The sequence below is a fragment of the Trachypithecus francoisi genome, unplaced genomic scaffold, assembly GCF_009764315.1.
Source record: "Trachypithecus francoisi isolate TF-2019V2 unplaced genomic scaffold, Tfra_2.0 Lachesis_group18, whole genome shotgun sequence".
NCBI classification, from domain to species: Eukaryota; Metazoa; Chordata; class Mammalia; order Primates; family Cercopithecidae; genus Trachypithecus; species Trachypithecus francoisi.
In genome coordinates, this window is record NW_022681463.1 from 8,468,744 (window position 1) to 8,492,470 (window position 23,727).

Sequence of the window (23,727 nt, forward strand, 5' to 3'; positions counted from 1 at the left end):
TTGAGAGTATGAATTTTTTTTTTTTTTTTTGAAGGGCAGGATGTGAGAAGGATTGTTTTGAATATATTATTGAAACTCCGGTCCAATCACGAGAAAAACATCAGACAATTTTTAATACAGAGACATCCTACAAAATACTTAGCCAGTCCTCCTTGAACTGTCAAGGGGATCAAAACAAGGAAAGTCTGAGAAACTGTCACAGCCAAGAAGAGTCCAGGGAGACATCATGGCCAAATGTAATGTAGGATCCTAGATGAGATTCCAAAACAGAGAAAGGACATTAGGTGACAGCTAAGGAAATCTAAAGAGACTATGGAGTTTTGATTAAAACAATATATCAATATTGGTTCATTAATTGTAACAAATGTACCATGTTAATGTAAAGTGTTAGTAATAGGGAAAAATGTGAGAGGCTGAATGGGAACTCTCTATACTATCTTCTCAATTTTTTGGTATATCTACAGGTGCTCTAAAAAATACTCTTTACAAATTTAAAAAAGTATTATTGAGATTAAAGTCTGTTACTAAATCTTAAGCGAGATAAAGATAACTTTGACTGATAGGTGATAATCACTATCCTTTTCAATATACTTTTTCTTTTTGTTGAACAAAAAGAAATGTGACGACTTACATTCACGTTTTTCTTTTTTATATTTACAGTCTTACGTATTTTGTTGGTAATTTTTTTCTTACTTTAAGAGTAATGATATGCCATTGAGGAAAATTAAGAATATACAGGTGAAAAAGGAGAAAATTAAAATCCCATAAACACACACAAGTCAGATAGATTGAGTAGAGAAAGGGTATCTCATCTGTTTGAATACCTGAGTTTATCTTAAGAATATACAACAAACACATAATTTATACAAATGTAATTTATAATGGCTGCATGCATTTCATTATATAATGGGCCATTCTTATTTGGCCAGGGTCTTATTTTGAGATATGAGAGTTCTCTATAATTTTTACATTGTTTTCTAAACCCCACTCAGCTGAGCATTCTGTTCATTGTTGCATATATCTGGAATTATTTCCTTAGCATAAATACCTAGAAAGGGGACTTCAGGATCAAAAGCTATGAATAATTTTAAGCTGCTTGTTAATGCTGCAAAATCACCTTCCCAAATTTGTGCCATTGTATACTCTAATAAACTGCAAGTACCCTTCATTAATCAAATCAGCCATACAACAAAAATACTTAAAGAGACCTTTCTGTGTATCATGTTCTTGTCACAAAAACTCAAAATACAAAATAGACTACAAAATAACTTTCAAAAGGAACTCTTACAATCTTAAAATTATAGCATTCTGCACTAAAAAAAATTGGTTTCTTTCCCTTGTTGCTCTGTTATGAAATATAAATTAACATTATTAAATATGAAATATATTAAATAATGAAGGAACAGACATTTGTTGAAAGCTCTATGTATTTTTTTCCACTTCCCCCAGTAACTAGGCTTTAATTAAAATCCATTTATAAGCATGTTTATTTTGATAAATTGGTAAATTGAAAATTGATCAATTGAACTCATTGTGTTTTATGTAAAACAGTAAATATAACATAATTATTGTAGAAGGAATTACTTTCAGCCAACAGAAGGAAGTGGGGAAGAAATGTTACTTCATTCTCTGTAAACTGGCTTCCCTGGCTTTGACCCCCAACCCAGGGCACCAGCATTTTGGGGAATGCAATGTTAGACATTACTGTGTTATCCTCTATCCCCAGCGCTTGTGGAGATCTTTCCAGGCCCCATGTGGTCCTTGCAGGTCTAGAGGCTCAGCCGCCTCCGCATAGCCAGGACACAGGTTCCTGCAGGTCAAGGACCAAAGACCTCCTACTCCTAACTCTGGGAGCAGCTCCTTCCTTCAGCTGGGCTCTAGGCCTGCTCTCCAAAGCCCACCAGGTGCAATCAGGGCAGTCTCATTGTGCACATACGTACACTTCTGCAAATGAAAACCAGAGCTTGGAGGAGAAGCAGCTTCTGTTTTCTAGCTCTGAACAACTTCCTCAGGCAAAAGCTCCCAAAGCAATGGCTGCCTGCTGGAATTCTGAGTACGGAAAAAACCATACAGGAAAAAGAAGACACAAAATAGAGTTCGAGCCTGCCTCCCCTACCCCGCCTCCACTCCTCATACAGGGAAGTGCTTGCTTGTCCTTAGTGTAGATAGTGTTATCAGCTCTCCTGAGAGGACTTCTCTGGTAATCTTAATACCAGAGGAATTAAGGAATTAGCAGATTAGGGGGAAAAGAAGCCTTTGAACAGTTTAAATACAAGGGAGCTGTGTAGACAGCATGCTGGACTTGGAGTCAATTGAGTTCACAAAGTTTTATATCAAGATCTTCACATTCCATTATGGTTGTGCTCAGGTTTTGCTGCAGACACAGTTTTAAGGCAAGGAGGTCTGCTGTGCTTTCACCTTTCTAGAGTGTCACCATGCACCTGACCTACCTCCTGGCCTTAGCTATGCAAGCTGCTCGTATTCGTGCCCTCTGTTAGCTCCGGAAGAGTCTCCCGGACAGACATTGTTCCATCATGAGTGTGACATTACTTTCTTCACTTGAAAGGTGGCAATTAACACTTGCAGAGCTGTGCTGAGGGTGGGAAATACAGTTTGGAGGGTTTCTGGAGTAATTAGTTAACTGGGAAAGCATACTTTTCTACATAAAAGGGTTCTACCCTCCCCCCACCTCACACTTAAACCGAATCCCCTTCCCCTCCCACATCCAGCCCTCTTTTGGAGCCAGAACTATCTCACCGTCTCTAGACCGTGTGTGCACGTGTTTCTGTGTCTATGAGTGTGCTCAGTTTGGTTCTGTCATAGTTGTGTCCACACTCATCTTCTTTATCAGACTGGACTCTTCCAAAGCCAGGCCTTCCTCTAATATTCATTCTTTCATTCAAATGATGTCATTTTCCCTGCTGTAAGGGAGAGCCTAGGTAAGAAAGTGAACCAGACATAGGCAGCAAATATAGGCCATAGCAGGCACATAAATACATGCAGAGGATATGGATTCTTAAATCCCAAAATGTAGCACAGTGCTTGGCACATACTGAATCCTGTTTGCTGAGCTAAGTTCAATAGTGGTTGTGTCTAAAATTGAATTTGGATTCTGATTCTTGTCCACATCCTGCTCATCATATATTAGGCAGCCCTTGCCCTAACATGTCAGTTTATTAACATTGTAAACAGATGGTTCAGTGTAAAAAATGAGCTTTATCCTTAAAAATGACACTGTACTAAAGGCATGTGACCAAGCTTTTCTTTTCTTTTTCCTTTCCTTTCCGGTTCTTTCTCTCCTTCCTTCCTTCCTTCCTTCCCTCCTTCCTTCCTTCCTCCCTCCCTCTCTTCCTCCCTCCCTCCTTTCTTTCCTTTCTTTCCTTCCTTCCTCCTTTCTTCCTTCTTCCTTCCTTCCTTCCTCCTTCCTTCCTTCCTCCCTCCCTCTCTTCCTCCCTCCTTTCTTCCTTCCTTCCTTCCTCCCTCCCTCCTTTCTTTCTTCCTTCCTCCTTCCTTTCCTTTCCCTTCCCTCCCTCCCTCCCTCCCTCCCTCCCTCCCTTCCTTCCTTCCTTCCTTCCTTCTTTTCTTCCTTCTTTCTTGAGTCTCACTATGTCACCTAGGCTGGAGTGCCATTCTCCTGCCTCAGCCTCCTGAGTAGCTGGGATTACAGGCGCCTGCCATGATGCCCAGCAAATTTTTGTATTTTTAGTAGAGATAGGGTTTCACCATGTTGTCCAGGCTAGTCTTGAACTCCTGACCTCAAGTGATCTGCTTGCCTCAGCCTCCCAAACTGTTGGGATTCCAGGCTTGAGCCACCACGCCTGGCCTCTTTATTTTCTATATGAGAACTTGCTCTCATGCTCCAAACAATAATTATGAGATAATAGTAGTAAAAGGAGATAATGACTGTAAAGAGATTATCTAGAAGTTAAATCTTATTTTGTGGGTGGGAACACGGAGCCTGGATAAATGAGAAGGGCCGATGATGTAAAACATCAGATGTTGTCGAATCTGTGCAACTATCATGAAGTAAATGCATCTGTCTCAAGTTCTTGGATATTTTATGTATACCTTCATCATCTCAGCAATTACTATGTACAGATTACAAGATTTTCATATTCTGTCTTGAAGTGTATTTAAGTTACTTTAATCTTATATTCATATCCCTTCCAAGACTGTAGAGATTTTGGTGCAGGGACTTAATCTTTTACATTTCTTATATTAATAACTTCATTGAATGTTATATGAATTAATGGAGTGAATGAATACCTTTGATCCAGATTGAGTGCTACTTCTATTTGAATTTCTTAGCTCTTCTCTGGATCCCTTTTACTGTCAAGAATTAAAAAATTTTTTTTGGACCCCAACAGAATTTTGTTAGCAAAGATCTGAGCAAGGACCTATCGCATGCAAATTTAGCAAATACATATGGATGCCTATAAACAATTTGTTTTTATTTTATAAATCAAAGCACTAAATATTTTATTATTTTGTTCTTAAACCATAAACAGAATCATTAACTTGACATATTTCAATGAAAAGCATGTAAGATTGTGTAAGTAATCATTATACAGTCGCTGAAAACTAAACACTCTTCATTTATAAAAGTGGACCCTGCAATATTTTGGAAAAGTTACCTCTTCATTTTGTCAGAAACAGAAATGATTTCAAATACTTCAAAGACATCTTAAAGATAAAAGTTTTAAGAAATCACAAATGACCATTCATAAAACAGAGTCATTGTGTCCCGATGAGAAGCCAATCATGTTTGGACAAATTTAGGAGATGACACGCTAGACCTAGCAACACCCAGAAGATCTTTTCACACATCATTTGGGACTTTTTTTCTTTTCTTTTTGATGGATGGATGAGCAAACTTAAGGAGTTAATGGGCAGATAAAAGTTGAAATGGGAAAGGACAGTAATGGTCAGACCAGTTAAAAGCTCTTTCCGACACCAACTCCCAGCCCTGCCTCCCCAGTCGATCCCCCTGTGAACTTTTTGTGTTTCATTCATTTTGCTGGAATTGGAAATGGAGAGGCCAAGAAAAGGCCATATCCTGCTTCACTGACTAAAGCTATCCTGTAAGCGAGTTTAATGGGTTAGAAGTTAACACCAGTGACAGTTGTAAGAAAAGTTACCAAGTGTTTCCAGGGCCTGAAGAGACTCCCTGCGGCTCAGACTTCTTTGCGCTTCCTTCCACACTCCTTTTCTCTTATCTGTGGAAGCGTCCATGACAAACAGGGCGCATCTGTTAGGAAACAAAGCGGGGGGCTGCTAGAAGTGAGCAAATCCCCCCAACCGCAGGGCCTGGCAAAGAACAAGCTCCAATTACAGCCGATTCAGCAGTGGTGATCAGGTGAACAGATAAGTACAAGCAAAGAGAAATCAAATTTCCCTCAAATTTACAAACCGTTGTTTTCCTTTAATTGTCCTCTAAGAGAGGGCCATGTTCTCCGTGAGATGTCAGCCCTCTCAGTTACACTCACTTTCTCTGTGTGGCTTTCACTGTGACCGTTTCTGAACATCGTGTTTTCACATGGTTCCTTTCCAAGTACCTTCCAAAGCACAGGAAGACAGTGACCACAGAAGAGTGGAATTCGTCCTGCCAACTGAGCACAAGAAACGGCTTTTTCCAACACTTCCTGCAAGCATCTGCTTTGTGATATATATTTTTTGACCCCTTTGTTCAAGTGTTGTATACAAGAGAAACACGCACAATTGGTAAGTCCACAGCTCACCGAATTTTCACAAGCTCTCGTGTAACCAGCATTCCGCCCAGGAGACTTGTGCGTTTGATTCCTAGGGCTGCTGAAACAGAATTTCACCAACTGGGGGGCTACAAACAGGAATTTATTGTCTCACAGTTCTGAGGCTAGAAGTTTGAAGTCAAGGTGTTGGCTGGACTGCTTCCTTCTGGTGGACATGGGGGAGAATCTGTCCCGTGCCTCTCTCCGAGCTCTGGTGATGGCTGGCAGTGCATGCTGTTCCTTGTCTCATGGATGCACATCTGAATCTCGGCCTCCAGCTTCACATGGCCTTCTTTCTGTGTGTCTGCGTCTCTGGGTATCCTCTCCACTGGTCATATTGAATTAAACTTGATGACATCTGCCAAGATCCTATGTCCAAATGAGACCACATTTTCAGGTACTGGGGATCAGACTTCAACATATTTTTGGCAGGGGAAAGGAGGTAGAACACAATTCAATTCATAATAGTGACTATTCTAGATACTCCCTCATCCTCCCTTCCAGTAAACATCCCCACCCCTAAAGGCAGCCGCTCTTCTGACTTCTGATAGCATACATTTCTTTTCTTTTAAGTTTATTTAAATCATGCATATCGAGTCTTTGTGCTGTAATGTGATCTTTAAGGATGGCTTTCCAAACTTTAGGAGTCACTCAGATTCCCTGAATGGGTCCTACCATTGACATTCCTGAATGGTAATCTACTATAGAAACAGCAGATAGTTTTAAAAGTCAGATAATCTATCATAAAATCCATCATTTCAAAAGAGAAGAAAGCAAAGTTTCTTTACCGCAATACAGCAATCATTCTATGGAAGTGGTAAAACTTTAAATGAATGCATCAGATACATTCATGTCAACCTCCTGACATGCATAGCATCAGGCCGTGGACAAGAAATGCAACCGTCTATATTTCTCAACAATGCATCCACTTTCTTGTTTTAAGCCATTACTCCATGAGGACAGGAGAACCTTAATCTCAGTCAATTTTGTGTTTCTTTCAACTTTTATTGGGAATTGTGTCTCAGCGTGGGAAGGGGACCCCAGAGAAGACTTGTGGCTCTCTCAGGTCACCTGGCTCTGCAGGTATCTGCTGGGATATCTATGGGCCTCTGTGATTTTAGGCTGGCGATAGACCTGTGTGCCGTGAAATGATGCTAGTTTCTGTCCGTCGGCCTCTCAGGTCTTGTAGCTCTACTTCTGAATACCCTGAGAATCCTCCTGTGACTTCTATGCCACTAAGAGTCTTGGAATCACTGAGGCCATTTCTTTTTTGACATCTGCCTTGGGTTTTCACCAAAAGAGCCTTTCTTGGGCTTTGCCACCTGCCCAGAACTCGCTGGGCAGCACCCTGTGGAGTCCCCTGCCTGAGCCTCTTTGACACGTCTGCTCTTATTCCAGCCCCTTGCTCTCGGGCAGTCCGCCCAGCCCAAGGAAATCTTTTTCCAGCAGAGAGGGAGGACAGCTCTATCTTACTCTATCTCAATCATTCTCCCAATCGTTTTGTCTAAGCCTCAGATCTTCTAAGTTCCTTTGAAGATTTTTTTTAACACAAGGTCATATTTTAAGCTAAAAAACACACCTGGTTGAGTAACTTCGGACAAGTTAATTATTCTAATTAAAGACTATCCTCTTCGGTAAGGAAGAATGAAAAACAGTATCCACCTCACAGGATTTTTTTTTTCTGTAGAGGGGGTATAAATTAACTGAGTTGACCTGTATCAACACATAGAACTGTGCCTGGCACATACAGAGTCTCTATAGTGGAAGTTATTATTATTGTTGTTATTTTGAGATGGAGTCTCACTCTGTTGCCCAGGCTGGAATGCAGTGGCGCAAGCTCAGCTCACTGCAACCTGCGCCTCCTGGTTCAAACAGATTCTCCTGCCTCAGCCTCCTGGGTAGCTGGGATTATAGGCACCCACCACCACGCCTGGCTATTGTGTGTGTGTGTGTGTGTGTGTGTGTGTATTTTTAGTAGAGATGTGATTTCACCATGTTGGCCAGGCTGGTCTCGAACTCCTGACCTCAGGTGACCCGCCTGCCTCGGCCTCTCAAAGTGCTGGGGTTATAGGCGTGAGCCATCACGCCCAGCCAGTGACAGTTATTATTAATTAATTTATTAACAGCTTAAATGGACAGGGAGAGAAAAAAACAACAGGAGGGGAAAAAATCACTGCATTTTCAAGTTAAGGTAACAAATCATTATTTTGTAAACTTACAAAAGTAACTGTAAATCTAAAAACAGAATGATAGAAATGAAGAACTACAGGGAGACATCCAGAGTGGAAACGTTAATTCGGCGGCATCTGCTCCATTAAGGTAGCTAATGGTATTGTGAGGGACTGGGGGAAACCCACACATGTGTCTCAGACAGAAGATTCCCCGCTAAGAGGTAAAAAACCAATTCATTTCAGTCAGGTTGGGTCATTAAAAAAAGATAAAGTTAAGGTAACCCACTTCACCTAAAACTGTGGAAGGAGAAACAATGATATCACAGAAACTGTAATTAACATTTCAAAAGATCACAGAATTAGCCAAGGAGAAGCCCTGGGTTGTCAACACAACAATTAGCCCTCACTGGCTGAGTAAACACAGAGGGGAAGTAGCTACTTCTAAATGTTTTTTCATTTTATCACTTTCAATGGTGTCAAATATTCTACAATGGAGACTTAAGTAGCATGTTCAGTGACACTGGTTTCACTGAACCTCAAGACGGCTTTCACGGTAAACACTTTGTTTAGAGTGCCATACACTCCGTGGGTGAAAATAAGTATTAAATGGAAATGACAGCACTCCGTAAGGTATCATGTGTCTGACATGTTGACGGTCATCTCAGCTGGAATGCCTGGCAGCCCACCTGCAGGTCTATTCTACTCTGCAAGTTACTCATCAACACATTGGAAAGCATCTTTCAAAGAAAGAATTAGCGACCAGATGTTCTTCCTCTACAGTAAAATGAACAGAGGAGGAGGCAGCAGGGAGGTAGCCAAAACACTGTGGGAGAGATTTAAGTTATACAGGAGACACAATGAATTCATGTGTTACCAGAAAGGGGTCCTGATTCAGACCCCAAGAGACGGTTCTTGAATCTCTTGCAAGAAAGATTTCGGGGTGAGTCCATAGAGTAAAGTGAAAGCAAGTTTATTAGGTAAGTAAAGGAATAAAGAACGGCCACTCTATTGGCAGAGCAGCAGCTTCAGCCAGGCAACCAATGATACTTATTGTTACTTTTGATTATTTGCTAAACATGGGGTGGATTATTCATGAGTTTTCTGGGAAAGGGGTGGACGATTCTAGGAACTGAGGGTTCCTCCCCTTTTTAGACCATATAGGATAACTTCCTGACATTGGGATGGCATTTGTAAACTGTCATGGTGCAGGTGGGAGTGTCCTTCAGCGTGCTAATGCTTTATAACTAGCATATAATAAGCTGTGAGGACACCTGTAGGTCACTCTCTTCACCATCTAGGTTGTGGTGGGTTTTGGCTGGCTTCTTTACTGCAACCTGTCTTAACAGCAAGGTCTTTATGACCAGTATCTGGTAGCGACCTCCTATCTCATTCTATGACTTAGAATGCCTGACCTCCTGGGAATGCAATCCCGTAGGTCTCAGCCTCCTTTTACCCAGCCCCTATTACCCAGCAACTCAAGATGGAGTTGCTCTGGGTCAAACGCCTCTGACACATGGACAGTAGAAGTTATTACACACAGGCAGGTGCTAGTAAAGGCAATTGTAGAATTTTATTCATAGATGTTAAAAGAAAAAATGAGAGACAAAAATCTGTGAAGATTTCTGTATACTGATGTTTCCAATTAAGGTATGCAAATTAAAGTGAACAGATTATGGTGAAATGGGTAAACTAGGTCCTCTGTTGAGAGCTCTCTTTATCTCTCACTACTACATTGATTCTACAGATGCAAATATTAAGGAAGTTACATGGTACATGGACTTATTTTAAACTTTCTGCAAATCTTAGGAACTTGATTTCAAGTTCAATTATTACAGCTTCTTTCTCTGTAGGAAGTCACGATCATAAAATAATTTGGTGAATTATTATGACCCCTAAATGTATTGCATGCCTTGTGCTATAAATCATGAATTACCTAGAAAGTGCTTTCCCAATCAATGATTTAAACAAGAAAGTGCTAGTGCACTTTGTTTTCCTTTGTTAATGTAAAATGTTTATTAAAATATAATTTAATGCAGTCATTAATATTATGTAGAATAATATTTAATGGATTGGAGGAAAGTTTATGATACATTAGTTTTTAAAAAGCAGGTTACCCAGTAGCAAGTACATTGTCTTTCTTTTTTTTTTTTTTTTTTGAGACAGAGTCTCACCTGTCGCCCAGGCTGGAGTGCAGTGACACGATTTTGGCCCACTGCAGCCTCTGCCTCTCAGGTTCAAGCAATTCTCCTGTCTCAGCCTCCCAAGTAGCTGGGAGTACAGGCACCCACCACCACGACCAGCTAATTTTTGTGTTTTTAATAGAGACAGGGTTTCACCACGTTGGCCAGGCTGGTCTTGAACTCCTGACCTCAGGTGATCCGCCTGCCTTGGCCTCCCAAAGTGCTGGGGTTACAGGCGTGAGCCACCACACTTGGCCCTGCATTATTGTTTGTAAAAGATATTTTGATAAGCACAAGAAAAATAAAGGACTAGAAGAATATAAACAAATACATTAGCAATATCTCTAAACCATGGAAACAGAGGTGACTTTTCTTTCACTTTCTTGTGTTTTCTAAACTTACTATGATGAATATGTACTTTTTTTATAGTGAGAAACAAAACCTATCATGAAAGTAAAGAACGTTGTGTCTTAATGGTGAAGACTAGATTAATATTTTGAAAAAGAAATGCTATCGTAGAGCAGAATATTTCATTTGGTAAAACCTATGAGTCTAATGTGCACACATATCATCCCCTAAACTTCTAGCCTAGGTGGAGACAGATATGTTTGTTTAGCCTTAGAGGAGAGGTGATAGCATCTACTTAAAAATATCAGCTGGCTTAACCAAATGTTTCAGAAACAGCCTGGCACTTCAGGATATGATGAATCAGCTGGGTGGGAACTTACTGACGAAATAGCTCTGCTTTCAGGAAAATTGTCCGTATACATCCAAACTCAAATGTATCCAATGCGATTTGTAAATAGAGCGGAACTTTACTAATGTGACTCCAATAATATGGGATTTCTTAAAGTTTGAACCAGGAATGAGCCAAATTTTGACCTTAGCAAAAATTTTCCCTACATTACAAATGAATGTCAGGGCTAGTATTTAAAATTCATGAAAATCTCTTCAAACAGCATCATTTTTATATTTATTAAAGCAAGTTCCTTATGGAATACTTTATTGACTAAACTTAATTGTATGTTCTTAGCAGTAATCAATTTGTTTTTCCTTTCAAATATAGTAGTTTTTTTTGCATAGTCATTCATTTACATAGAACCTTCACATTAGACCCACAGGATGACCATACAAAGCCCTGAACATCATGTTAGTTGCTAGCTAGTTAAGCCTCTTCAACGAGTCCCAGCAAAGAGGCTGGAGCCACTGCTTGTGTACTTTGCATGATAGAAACTGTCAATATTGATTTATTAAATAAAAACTTATTGAAAAAGAAGACTGGACATGGGTAAGGTCTATTGCCTGAGCTTCAAAAGCGACCAGCACTTTCCCCACAAGCATGAGCTTGTGGTGGAACAGCACTGAAATAATATAAGCTCCAAGAGAAATGCCAGATTTCTTTAAGGGAATGCAGGGATGCATGCTTTATTTCCCAGAGTGAGTCTCCAGAGGCAGCAAGCTTCTTAGAGAAGCCTCACAAACCCACAGCTGCTGAGCTGTAGAGTAGCAGCTCTCTCCACCAACAGTATTGCCTTCACCTGTGAGATGCAGATTCCTGGACCCACCTCACACCTATTCTGGGTGAGGCTCAGCAATTTGTGTTTTAAAAAGCCCTATAGATAGATATCTATAGATACATAGATAGATAGATAGATCATAAGAGATGATAAGGAGAAAGTAACCGGGTTATAGGATAGTGGCAGCTTGGGAGGTGAAGCTACCTTAGAAATGGGGGTTTTGAAAAGCCTCTATGGGAACAGACACTTTCATGAAACTTTTGAGCTAAGTCCTGAGTGATGGAATGAGCCAGGTCTGTGAGGTTCTGGGGAAATTGCAATCCTTATGAAGAAAAGCACAAGTGCAAAGGTCTAGGGGCCGGGATTCATGTTCGAGTGACAAAAAAGAATATCTATGCCCATGTGTGCTGCAGTTTCTCCACCAGGGTTCCCAAGAGAATGAGACTCTATAGGAAATGACCTGCAAGACTATTTCCCAAATTCTCTCAGGTCTGGGATGGAATGAAATTATGATTCTAGAGGAACAAGAGAGAAGCCACTATGTGCAACGCATGCTTTATGGCATTCTGGTTTCATTCTATAAAAGAACCCCAGGTGAGAAGGACTGACTGCAAGGAGGCAGGTTGGAAAGGGATTCCAATGAAGTCAGAGAGGCAGGCAGGGGCCAATAAGCATTTGGGGTTTGATTCTATGTGCAGTGGCAGGCACCGGAAGGTTTCAAACAGTGGACTGGCACATTCTGACAGGTTTGTGAAGGATCACTGGCTGCCGTTTGGAGAATGGACCGCAGAAAGACAAAGGAAAGAGCCAGTCAGGAGGCGTTTGTATTACTGCAGAGGAAAGATGATAAGGCTAGCATGACTGGGGTGGAAGAAGAGACACATTTAGAATATGGTTTGAATGTAGAGTTGGGCTTGGTTATGAGCTCAGTGTGAAGCCAGGTGAGGGAAGACAAGAGAAAGTTATGAATCTAACAGGATTCCTGAGCAATTCCTGATTGGTGATGCCATTGGAGAATGTGGGAAAGACTAGGGAAAGAGTGGAATCTAGGATAAGAATCATGAGATGATGAGTCAACAGTGGAATATATGAGTTTGGATCTCAAAGGAGAGTCAAGGATGAGATACACAAACAAGGGAGTTATCAGTGTATAAAAGTGTTTAAATCATACAATAGGATGAGATCACTGAACTCTGTCAGTTTCTCTTCCATTTTCCCTCAAATTTATTTATTCCTCTTATTCCTGCTGCCATTAATCTTTGTTTCCCAAAAGATCTACTGCAGTGCTTCTGTAACAGGCCTGTGGTCTCTCTCCTCAGCAAACCCTCCTGTACATAACCATACCTACCATTCATGTTCCTCTTCCACAAATTAGACTGTTTTTTTAATCAATAAAAAACTGAGTACTCATGTACAAATCTCTCTGTTCAGTTCTTTGGGTGATTCAAAGAGGAACAAAAAATAGGTTCTGACATTGAAAGCTTGTAGTCTATAGAAAGGATGTGTTTGTAAAAAACTGTTTCTCGTCAGGCGCGGTAGCTCATGCCTGTAATCCCAGCACTTTGGGAGGCTGAGGCAGGTGGATTGTCTGAGGTCAGGAGTTCGAGACCAGCCTGGCCAACATGGCAAAACCCTGTCTCTACTAAAAATACAAAAATTAGCCGGTGTGGTAGTGTGCACTTGTAATCCAAGCTACTCAGAAGGTTGAGGCAGGAGAATTGCTTGAACTTGGGAGGTGGACGTTGCGATGAGCTGAGATTTTGCCACGGCACTCCAGCCTGGGCAACAGAGTGTGACTCTGTCTCAGAAATAAATAAATAAGTAAATAAATAAATAACTATGTTTCAGGGTAGAGAGTGACAAGGACCTCAGGAAGGAAAAGAAAAATAAGTATTATGGCCATTTTGGGGGCTGAAGAAGTGACTCTTCGCTCCACAAATCTGGAAAGTTTTTGTTAGGAAAGTTGTCTTTGAGTTGGACCAAGAGGCCAAAATTACTTATTGACTTGTCGATTGAAGTGTGTGGTCCTTACGATCCCTAGTCTCTGAGAATCTTCTTAATTAGCTTCTCTCCCATTCTCTGATGTTCGAATGCTGGCATTTTTAATGGTTCAATGTTCAGTGATCTTTCCTTGGTGCCACACTCATTCTCTAGGCAAGCTCATCGACGCGGATGGCAAATCCATCATGTCCCTCCAATTCATTGCCTTTCATTTAAAAATGCAAATCTGCCCCTGTCAGCGTGTGCTCAAAGCCTGGCAATTCCATAGCTGTCAGGATTAACATGAAACATCAGACCTCCCTCCCCCATCTCTTGCTTTTCTCCTCCTCACTCTCTGAACTCTAACCACTCCAAATTCCTCCAGTGATATACACCCCATCCTGCCTCAGGGGCTTTATCCATGCGATTCCTGGTGTTTGTAAAGTTTTATTTCCAGCTTCCATATCACCCAGAGAACTTCTACTCCTACTACTTCTCAGTTTAAATGTCAACCCCAGAAAGCCATCTCTGAACTCACAGGGACTTATTGTTATATCTTCTCACCACATTTTGCATCTTTTCTTTACTAAAATATCAGAATTATAATTATTTCATTTATTTGTGCTATTTGCTTTCTATTTGTCTCTCCCAACAGTCTATAAACACCCCCAGGCCTGAAATGAGTTGCCCATGTTCATCACCGCAAGACCTGGACTGCACAGGTGCAGTTTAATTTTTATTGCTGAGTAGAAGCCTGCTGTTCCACCACTTCCTGAATTCACTTTGTGCTCCCTCACTTCTTGTACATACCTCCCTCAGCATTTCAGTGCAATTTCTCCTGTAATGTTATACGTGACATTTCCACCTCTTAAAACTCTAGCCATTCTGAAGGGTCATTCTGTCTTCCCGCTTGACCACGAAGTCCTCCCATTCACTCCTGACCACACCTGATCCCCACTCCTGACCACACCCGATCCTCACTGCTGACCGTACCCGACCCCCACTCCTGACCACACCTGATCCCCACTCCTGACCACACCCGATCCTCACTGCTGACCGTGCCCGACCCCTACTCCTGACCACACCTGATCCCCACTCCTGACCACACCTGATCCCCACTCCTGACCGCACCTAATGGAGGTGGTCTCCCCTGCCTCTAAACTTGTGGTGTATTCTCAGAGTTATTCTAATTAACATGGATCACCACTGTCAAGCTCTGCAGTGATTTGTAGGCATGCGTTACCTCTGACTTTCAGATTTTTAAACTGTCAAGTTTGGTATTACTATATATTCTATAAGTTTGTATGCACTGACAGAATCTACCATAAGATTGTAGAAGTGGGGAAGTTTCACACTTGTGAAATGAATGAAAAGCTACCCCAAAAGCCTTTGGTGCTTAAAGGGTTAATATTCGGAAAACTCTCAACTGTAGAGCACCAGATTTCTACACAACATTGGATAAAGACAGACTGACCATTCTCGCATGTGGACTGTAATTTCCAAAGAGCTCAAGGATGTTTCTAGTCTGATTTTAAGAAATGTAGTTGTTCCTCATCCATTTGTTGTCAGGATAACAGGATCTTGCTGGAATCATGATAGTTTACGTGATCTCCCATGCCCAGATGGTCAAGGGACTTAAACTGTATTGTAAGAGGACCAATTAGAGATACCTGACTGTTTAGCTCATGGGGAAATGCAATATGAAAAAGAAACAGGCATCCTGACTATCCTCAAATATTAAAAGGACTCTCAAATAAAAGTAAAATTAGATTTATTTTAAATGGCCCCAAGAAACCTTTCTAGGAACAATGAATGGATATTTCAGGGAGACAGATATTTACTTAAGGTAAAGGAAAACATTGCAATATCCAGAGCTCTCCAATGATAAAACGAATTACCTTAGAAGATATCGAGTCTCCTTTTGCTTGAGGCATTCAAGGAGAAGTTGTATAAATATTTAACAGGAATGTTAAAGGCGGTTTCAAACACTGCGAGGTTGTACCTTCCATCTTTCCACACCTGAGATGCTTTGATTCTATCATAATAACAGCTAAAATGCACAAGGCATGAATCCCATGCCAGGTCCTGTTCTAAGCATTGTACATGCATTATCTTATTTAATTGTCACAACTGTTATTACATCCGTGACTAAAGTTAAGAAAACTGAAGCACGGAGACATTAAATGATTTGTCTTAGTTCCCATAATGTTTACGTAATTTGACACCTAATTCTTACCTAATTTGACACCAGGAAATCTTTTTCCAGCGCCCAGCCTGTTATTTCGCCTTTCATATTCATATGGCAGCTGTATGTCCAAAACAGAAAGGCCTTGCCTAGGAAAGTGTCAGGGTGATTTCAAACTCCAGACCTCAGGTGATCCGCCTGCCTTGGCCTCCCAAAGTGCTGGGATAACAGGTGTGAGCCACGTGTCCGTCTGTATTTTAATTCTTATAAATTAGCTGGGCATGGTGGCTCGTGCCTGTAATCCCAGCATTTTGGGAGGCTGAGGTTCGTGGATTGTCTGAGGTCAGGAGTTTGAGACCAGCTTGGCCAACACAGTGAAATCTCGTCTCTACTAAAAATACAAAAAATCAGTTGGGTGTGGTGGCAGGCATCTGTAATCCCAACGACTAGGGAGGCTGAGGCAGGAGCATCACTTGAATGGGGGAGATGGAGGTTACAGTGAGCCAAGATCGCACTACTGCACTCCAGCCTGGGCGACAGAGCAAGTCTCCATCTCAAACCAAACCAAACCAAACCAAATAAAAACAACAACAACAACAACAACAACAACAACAACAAAACTAAGCTTGAATTTCAGTGCTCCTGCAAAGAAAAAAGGAGCTACTATCTAAAACCCAGAAAGTATATAGGGTAAGGACAAGGAGGACATGATGTAGGATTGTTGCTACCAGACAGGAAAGGGAAAGAGAGCACGTTAGGAAACAGTGAGGGAAATCAAAGAAGAAAGCAAGGCGATTAATAGTAGGGGCATGAAACAAAGCTAAAACTTGAAGGAGTAAGACAGAGACATCCCAGCTATGTTGAGACTGATGCTGAACACAGAGGTCTCCTGTCCCGCTTCCTGTTTTGGTCTCTGAAAGGAAGTGTCTTGCACAATGTCCCTTCCCTGCACCAGCACAAGGGACATGAGGAGAGAACCTACTGCGATCTAGAAGTTACTGAGCATTCTTAATGGGGGATGTGAAAAGTAACAAGTGACCCGAAGGGCTGTAAGAAGATTCCTTTATGAGGTGTGTCATTGCCCCCGAGAAGCCAAAGGGTAGAATACCCAAGCCAGGGTTCAGATACAGAGTTCCACGGAGGCCCATAGCTGTTGTTGTTGTTGTTTTGTGTTTTTGTTTTTGAAACATAGTTTCGCTCTTGTTGCCCAGGCTGAAGTGCAATGGCACGATCTTGGCTCACTGCAAACTCTGCCTCCCTGGTTCCAATGATTCTCCTGCCTCAGTCTCCCAAGAAGGTGGGATTACAGGCATGCACCACCACGCCCAGCTAATTTTGTACATTTAGTGGAGACAGGGTTTCACCGTGTCAATCAGGCTGGTCTCAAACTCCTGACCTCAGGTGATGCACTCACCTCGGCCCCCCAAAGCGCTGGGATTACAGGTGTGAGCCACCGCGCCCGGCCCCATAGATGTTATACTCCAGCAAGAGCAAAGTGAGACTCGTTGGTTGGGGAGATTGAAAACATTGCTCATGGCCAATGTTGAGAGAAACAAGTTTACCAGAAGTGACTCCATCAGCTGATACCAGCGTATGAGAGACCAGGCATGGCAAGGGATAGTCCCAGCACGGCATGGATGACTCAAGGGTGCAGGAAACAGCATAAAACTCAAGCCTAGACTTGAGACTCAGTCATTAACACAGAACAAACAGTTTTTCTTTGTACTGAAATGCTGCCTTGAGAATAATAATTGTGTATGTACACTAAAATAATTTTTTTCAATTAAAAAGACAAACCTGAGCATTTAGACTGAATTGACCAAGAAGAAGCTAATTTAAAACAAAGACACTGTTTAATTTAATTGAGGGTTTAAAACACTTCTTGACCATCCAAAAGGGATCCACAAAGAAGTTTGGACCAGAAACATATATAGCAGACTATCGTATGTGAAATTATGTGTGTATATGTGAAAATGTGTACATACACATTTGGCACATCTTAATTTGCTGGGAGTTAAGTTGCTCCCTCTAAACATTCAATTAAATAAAGGAAGTTGAGACCAGTGCAGAGACCACGTCTATAATCACCTTGGAAGGCCAGAGGCAGGTGAATCACTTGAAGTCAGGAGTTCAAGATCAGCCTGAGCAACATGGTGAAACCCCATCTCTACAAAACATACAAAACATTAGCCAGGCATACTGCACCTACCTGTAGTCCTAACTACTCAGGAGGCTGAGATGGGAGGATCACCTGAGTCCAAGAGGTCAAGGCTGAAGTGAACTGTGATCACACTACTGTACTCCAGCCTGGGCAACAGAGCAAGACCCTGTCTCAAAAACAAACAAACAAACAAACAAAAAAAGAAATACAGTTGAGCTTCTTGAACTACTTATACATGAGGTTTTAATTTATAAAAGCATTCAATTTATTTGAGAAACATTTCTTGTTGTTCTATTGAAGCAAATCTAATTGAGGAAAAAAAAAACCAGAGTCAGTGTCCAGTAATGGCTCCGCGATACACAGCCCTCTGAATGTGACAACCACATGCTCTGCTTTGCCTTTTACCTGACTGCCAGCACCCTGTGGAGCAGCACCAAAGGTAAATTTCAATTCTTGATGGCTTTCTAACTTATGACATTTACTAAATGCATTTTCCACCAGAACCTTCAGAGTTGCCCAGCAATTTCATTTGGGATTTTTCACTAAATGTCTTTGAGCTCACACATGGTATTAAAAGTGTGCAACTGCAATAAGGATTACATTATTTTAATCCTGTAACTAGTGCTTACAGTTTGCTGCTTCATTTCAAATTATTGTACTTGCTGGAAAATTATACATATAAAAATATAAAAATATTCAAAATATGAATGGGCTATACATGTGTTTTAAGCATATAAAAGGTGATTTTCAATGTCATAGTGAGAGATATTATAATTCACATAGTTTGTAAAATGTGGAGATAACTAATACAATGTAAAGTGATAAGTGAAACATAGATTAAATTCACACAGTGCTAGGTTTTTGAAAACATTTCATTTTAACTCAACTTGAGTCAAAAATGTAACATGGTTGCATGAAAAAAAGAAATCTAATGCAGGAAACATCTTATCCCCTAATACTCTAGTAGTCACTTGCTGAATTACAGTCTTATACTTTGGGAAACACTAAGATATAAAATTAAATTATTAACCAACTGAAACACGAATAAATGAAGGAAAGTTGTAGAAAGTCAACTGGAGATTACGTATATGTTAAAACATTATTTATATGTTTGAAAAAAGTAGAAATAAGAAATGCATAGATTTTAGACTTGGTGTATATATCAGTAGCATGAACTGTGAAGGATGAGGGTCTGAAATTCTGTTCTGACTCTCTGGGTAAGACTAGATTCACAATGTAAAAGGTAGAACAAATGTTAGTGAGAGGAAACCTCAAGTAGATGAAGGCATTGTAATGTAGTATCCAGGTACTCCAAATGAATATATGTATTTTTGATCAATTAGTTAAAAATTAAATCTCTGAATTATTTTTGTAATCTTTGAGAAACTATGGCCACTGGAGAAAGAAGAGGGAGAAGGTGAACTCCATAAACTGTAAACAGGTAAGCTCTATCTCAAATCTCAAAATAGATTATTAAAATAATTGTAAATAAGGAGTTAGAAAAAAAATGTTGATTTGTAAGATAATTTTCTTTATGTTCCTTAGAGGAAAGTCCATCAACAGAATGTGATAAACACGATATAAATACTTTGTTGCAAAAATTCTGTAAAGATCTACTATGGTATCATTATAAACAAAGAAGAGGGGTAAGTTCTCAGCTAATGGAACGACGATTCTTAAAGTGGAATAATTGATTGCTCTCAATCTAAAGTGATATTTGCACTGAAAAGCTGAAGCCATTTTTTGTCGCTGTCTGATGGGCACACTTGTGTGTTGCTGATTTTTATTTCTCAAATGAAAAGAAGTTAAGATCTTTTGACAAATGTATTGAATGAAAAAAATTTTTTTTTGAGAAAGGGTGTTGCTCCAAACATCACAATTTAGCCTAGCCTACCTTACATGTGTTCAGAATACTTACATTAGCCTACAGTTCAGCAAAGTTCTCTAACACAAAGCCTATGCTATGATAGTGTTGAATATATCATGTAATTTATTAAATACTGTGCTGAAAGTGAAAGATGCGACAGTCATATGGGAGCTCAAAGCACGGTTTCTACTGAATGTGTATTGCTTTCCCACTCATAAGTCCAACCATTGTTAAGTCGGGGAACATCTGTAATTATTTAATTGATCAGTAACTATGTGCTGATCATTATTCTAACTCATAGATATATATACATATATGTATGTATATATGTGCTAAGTATACACATGTGCTAAACACTATTCTAACTCATAGATATATCTACATATATGTATGTATATATGTGCTAAATATACACATGTGCTAAACACTATTCTAACTCATAGATATATATACATATATATGTATTATTATTATTTTTTGAGACAGAGTCTCGCTCTGTCCCTCAGGCTGGAGTGTAATGGTGTAATCTCCACTCACTGCGACCTCCACCTCCCTGGCTCAAGCGATTCTCTTGTTTCAGCCTTCACTCACTGCAACCTCCACCTCCCAGGTTCAAGTAAGTGATTCTCCTGCCTCAGCCTCCTGAGTAGCTGGAATTACAGGCATATACCACCATGCCCAGCTAATTTTTGTTCTTTTACCAGAGACAGGGTTTCACCATGTTGGCCAGGCTGGTCTTGAACTCCTGACCTCAAGTGATTCTCCCTCTTCAGCCTCCCAAAGTGCTAGGATTACAGGCGAGAGTCACCACACTGGGTGGATGACAGAATTTTAAAGAAGCAACTTAGAAGGTGTTTAGTCAAATTTCTTTCAATTGTACATTTTAGAAACTCAGTATAAAACAACTTAAGAAATGAAATTTATTGGCTTAAGTAAATTGGAAGATACATAAGGTTGGCTCATGGGGTTTGAATTATATTATTGGGGTTCTATGTTTCTCTCCATCTTTTAGCTTTGCTTTTTCTCTGACAGACTTAGAGTGAAAGACTGCCACTGACTATCTTAGACTTGTATTTCCATGGTACCAGAGAAGGGAGAGTGTTTCTCTTCATGGTCCCAGCAAAAATCCTGTGAAAGGTGTTGATTGACCTAATTTGGGCCATGTCCTACAATCATGGAGGCCAGAGCCACTGGATATTTCAATTGGCCAGGCTGAGAGCTAGAGAACATCTTTGTAGTGAATAACGAAGAGAGTAAGAAAGAAATCAGATGGTAACTAAACCACATGGCATGTTTACACACAAGAAAGGAGGACTTGGTTGACAGGTGCATGGAGGAGAGCAACTGAAACGGCAGATTGAAAACCATAGATGCCTGTCTGTGCTTCGCCATCTACTCCGTTAGTAAGGTTCAATGTGAAGCCCTATGCTAGGATCCAAAATTAAAGTTAAAACAAGAAAATGAAAGAAATATGGCTTTCTGTAATCCCAGCACTTTGGGAGGCCGAGACGGGCGGATCACGAGGTCAGGAGATCGAGACCATCCTGGCTAACACAGTGAAACCCCGTCTCTACTAAAAAATACATAAAAGTAGCCGGGCGAGGTGGCGGGCGCCTGTAGTCCCAGCTACAGGGGAGGCTGAGGCAGGAGAATGGCGTAAACTCGGGGGGCGGAGCTTGCAGTGAGCTGAGATCTGGCCACTGCACTCCAGCCTGGGCGACAGAGCGAGACTCTGTCTCAAAAAAAAAAAAAAAAAAAAAAAATATGGTTTTACAGTGAAACACATACAAAAGAAGAAGAAAAGTTTAGTGACTGTAAACTGGATGCATGAAGGCTGCAGTATGTTGCAGCTAGGAAAAAACAAACAAGCCAACAGGAACAACAGCAGGCAATGCCTATGTTAAAGAGGAAGATATTTAGATGCAGGACACCGTGGGGGAAGCACGGAACTCTTATTTTTCAGCTCACCACAAACGCTAGATGTGGTGGCAGGATCTCTAGGAAAGAGTTAAAATTCAGACAGAACTTAGTATTCAGGGAAGAATAGCCAAGATGGCAAAAAGACTGGACACGAGGTCCTAAGAGTGAACGATGGGTGGGTGGCTGAGTAGCCGACTGAGGCTGGAGACCACAGCTTTTGGGTTCTGTGAAGGAAGAATCTGGTACAACTGATCCAAGGTTGGGAATTTTCACCCCGAGTGCTGTGGAAGGACAAGGGGGCAAGAGAATTGAAGGACCCACAGAAGAAAGGTGGGAGTGCTTCTCCCTGGGGTTCATCTGTGGAGGAACTGAAGCCAGGAGGGGAGGACAGGGAGGAAATGAGGCAAGGGATTGATGAATGAAGTCCACAGTTCTGGAGTCCTGGGAGGAAGACAGTGGGAGGTAGAGGAACAAGCAGGGCAAACCAGAGATTTTTGTGTTTCAGCTGAATATTCCAAATGTATAATAATTTTAAGAGTAGTACCAAGGCCAAGAATGCAGTCACGGAAGTGGATTTCTGAAACACAGTCAAGCGAAGACCAAGTTTGTTGGATTCTAATCAAGGAACTTGGATAGAAGGTCTTAACTGGGTGGACTTCCTCTTTGGTGTTAAAATCACAAGACAATGACTGGATTTAGGATGGAAAAACCTGACTCAGAAGCTGAAGTCCACAGTGACTTGAGGGCATGTCCAAGAGTTTGGTCGTTGACAATGCAAAGAAAAAGTACATGAGGGTGTAACCTGCGAGCAGCACCTCAAAGGAGAAAGATGAATATGAAGTTCTAACTAGTACTTGAGCAACTGAATTTCTTTTTTATACACTGATAGACTTTTAAAACTTTATTTTCATTTAATATGAACGTCATGTAGGATATATAAAAATTAAAACTAAGAGACACATTGGCTTTGTAAATCTATGTTTTTACATAACGGTTTTGTTAGATTTATTCTTCCATCAGTGAAAACATTTCTTAAACACGAATTCCATTTCCATTTAAACAATTTGTAAGCAAAGTCCAGATCCGATTACTTTTTGGATATATTTAATGTTTGTCTCCTGAAGTTTGTCTTCGTGTACTTTAAGATGTCTTAAATGCATGATTATATATATTTTGTTCATTTTTCAATAAGAGATAATGTCCATCTAGGAGAAAATAGATTTTATAAAAAATTTTTAAAAAGTGGGACAATAGTCATGAGTAGCAAAGGGGTAAGTTTCCCAGAGCCACAAATTTCATGGCTTAAAACAATGTCAATTTACTCTCTTACAGTTCTGGAATCCAGAAATTTGAAATGAGTCTTACGGAGCTGAAATCAAGCCCACCCCAGAGCTGGGCTTCATCTGGATGCCCTACGAAAGACTCCTTTGCTCACCTCTTCCAACTCCTGGTGGTTGCTGGCGTTCCTTGCATTGTGGACTTGTCGTCCCAACGTCTTCCTCCTTGGCCCCATTGCCTTCTCCTCTCCTGTGTGGGCATCATCAACTCTCCCTTTCTCTCTCTCTCTCTTTTTTTTTTTTTTTTTGAGACGGATCCTACTCTGTCGCCCAGGCTGGAGTGCAGTGGTGCGATCTCGGCTCACTGCAAGCTCCGCCTCCCGGGTTCCTGCCATTCTCTTGCCTCAGCCTCCCGAGCAGCTGGGACTACAGGCGCCGCCACCACGCCCGGCTAATTTTTGTATTTTTAGTAGAGATGGGGTTTCACCATGTTAGCCAGGATGGTCTCGATCTCCTGACCTCGTGATCCGCGCGTCTCAGCCTCCCAAAGTGCTGGGATTACAGGCGTGAGCCACCGCGCCTGGCCCCCTTTCCCTCTGTCTTAAAAGGATATGAATGTGACTGCATTTAGGACCTACCTGGATAATTCAGAATAATCTCCCCATCTCAAGACGCTTAACATAATCACACCTGCAAAGAATTTCTGTTTTCTTTAATCATAT

The 23,727-nt window shown here is 40.9% G+C and overlaps 1 long non-coding RNA gene across 3 annotated transcripts; it reads right to left on the reverse strand.

The window, feature by feature from the left end:
- Positions 1-1,338: 1,338 nt before the first annotated feature.
- LOC117063526 lies at positions 1,339-23,345 on the reverse strand. 3 transcript variants are annotated; one of them, XR_004428973.1, is made up of 4 exons: positions 23,164-23,345; positions 5,139-6,116; positions 2,758-2,921; positions 1,339-2,593 (listed from the first exon to the last, which is right to left on the reverse strand). It is a non-coding gene; the product is annotated as an uncharacterized LOC117063526 (long non-coding RNA). The 3 variants fall into 3 exon arrangements; XR_004428971.1 differs by lacking the exon at positions 23,164-23,345 and adding an exon at positions 17,990-18,044; XR_004428972.1 differs by lacking the exon at positions 23,164-23,345 and adding an exon at positions 15,832-15,973.
- Between the last annotated feature and the right edge of the window lie 382 nt (positions 23,346-23,727).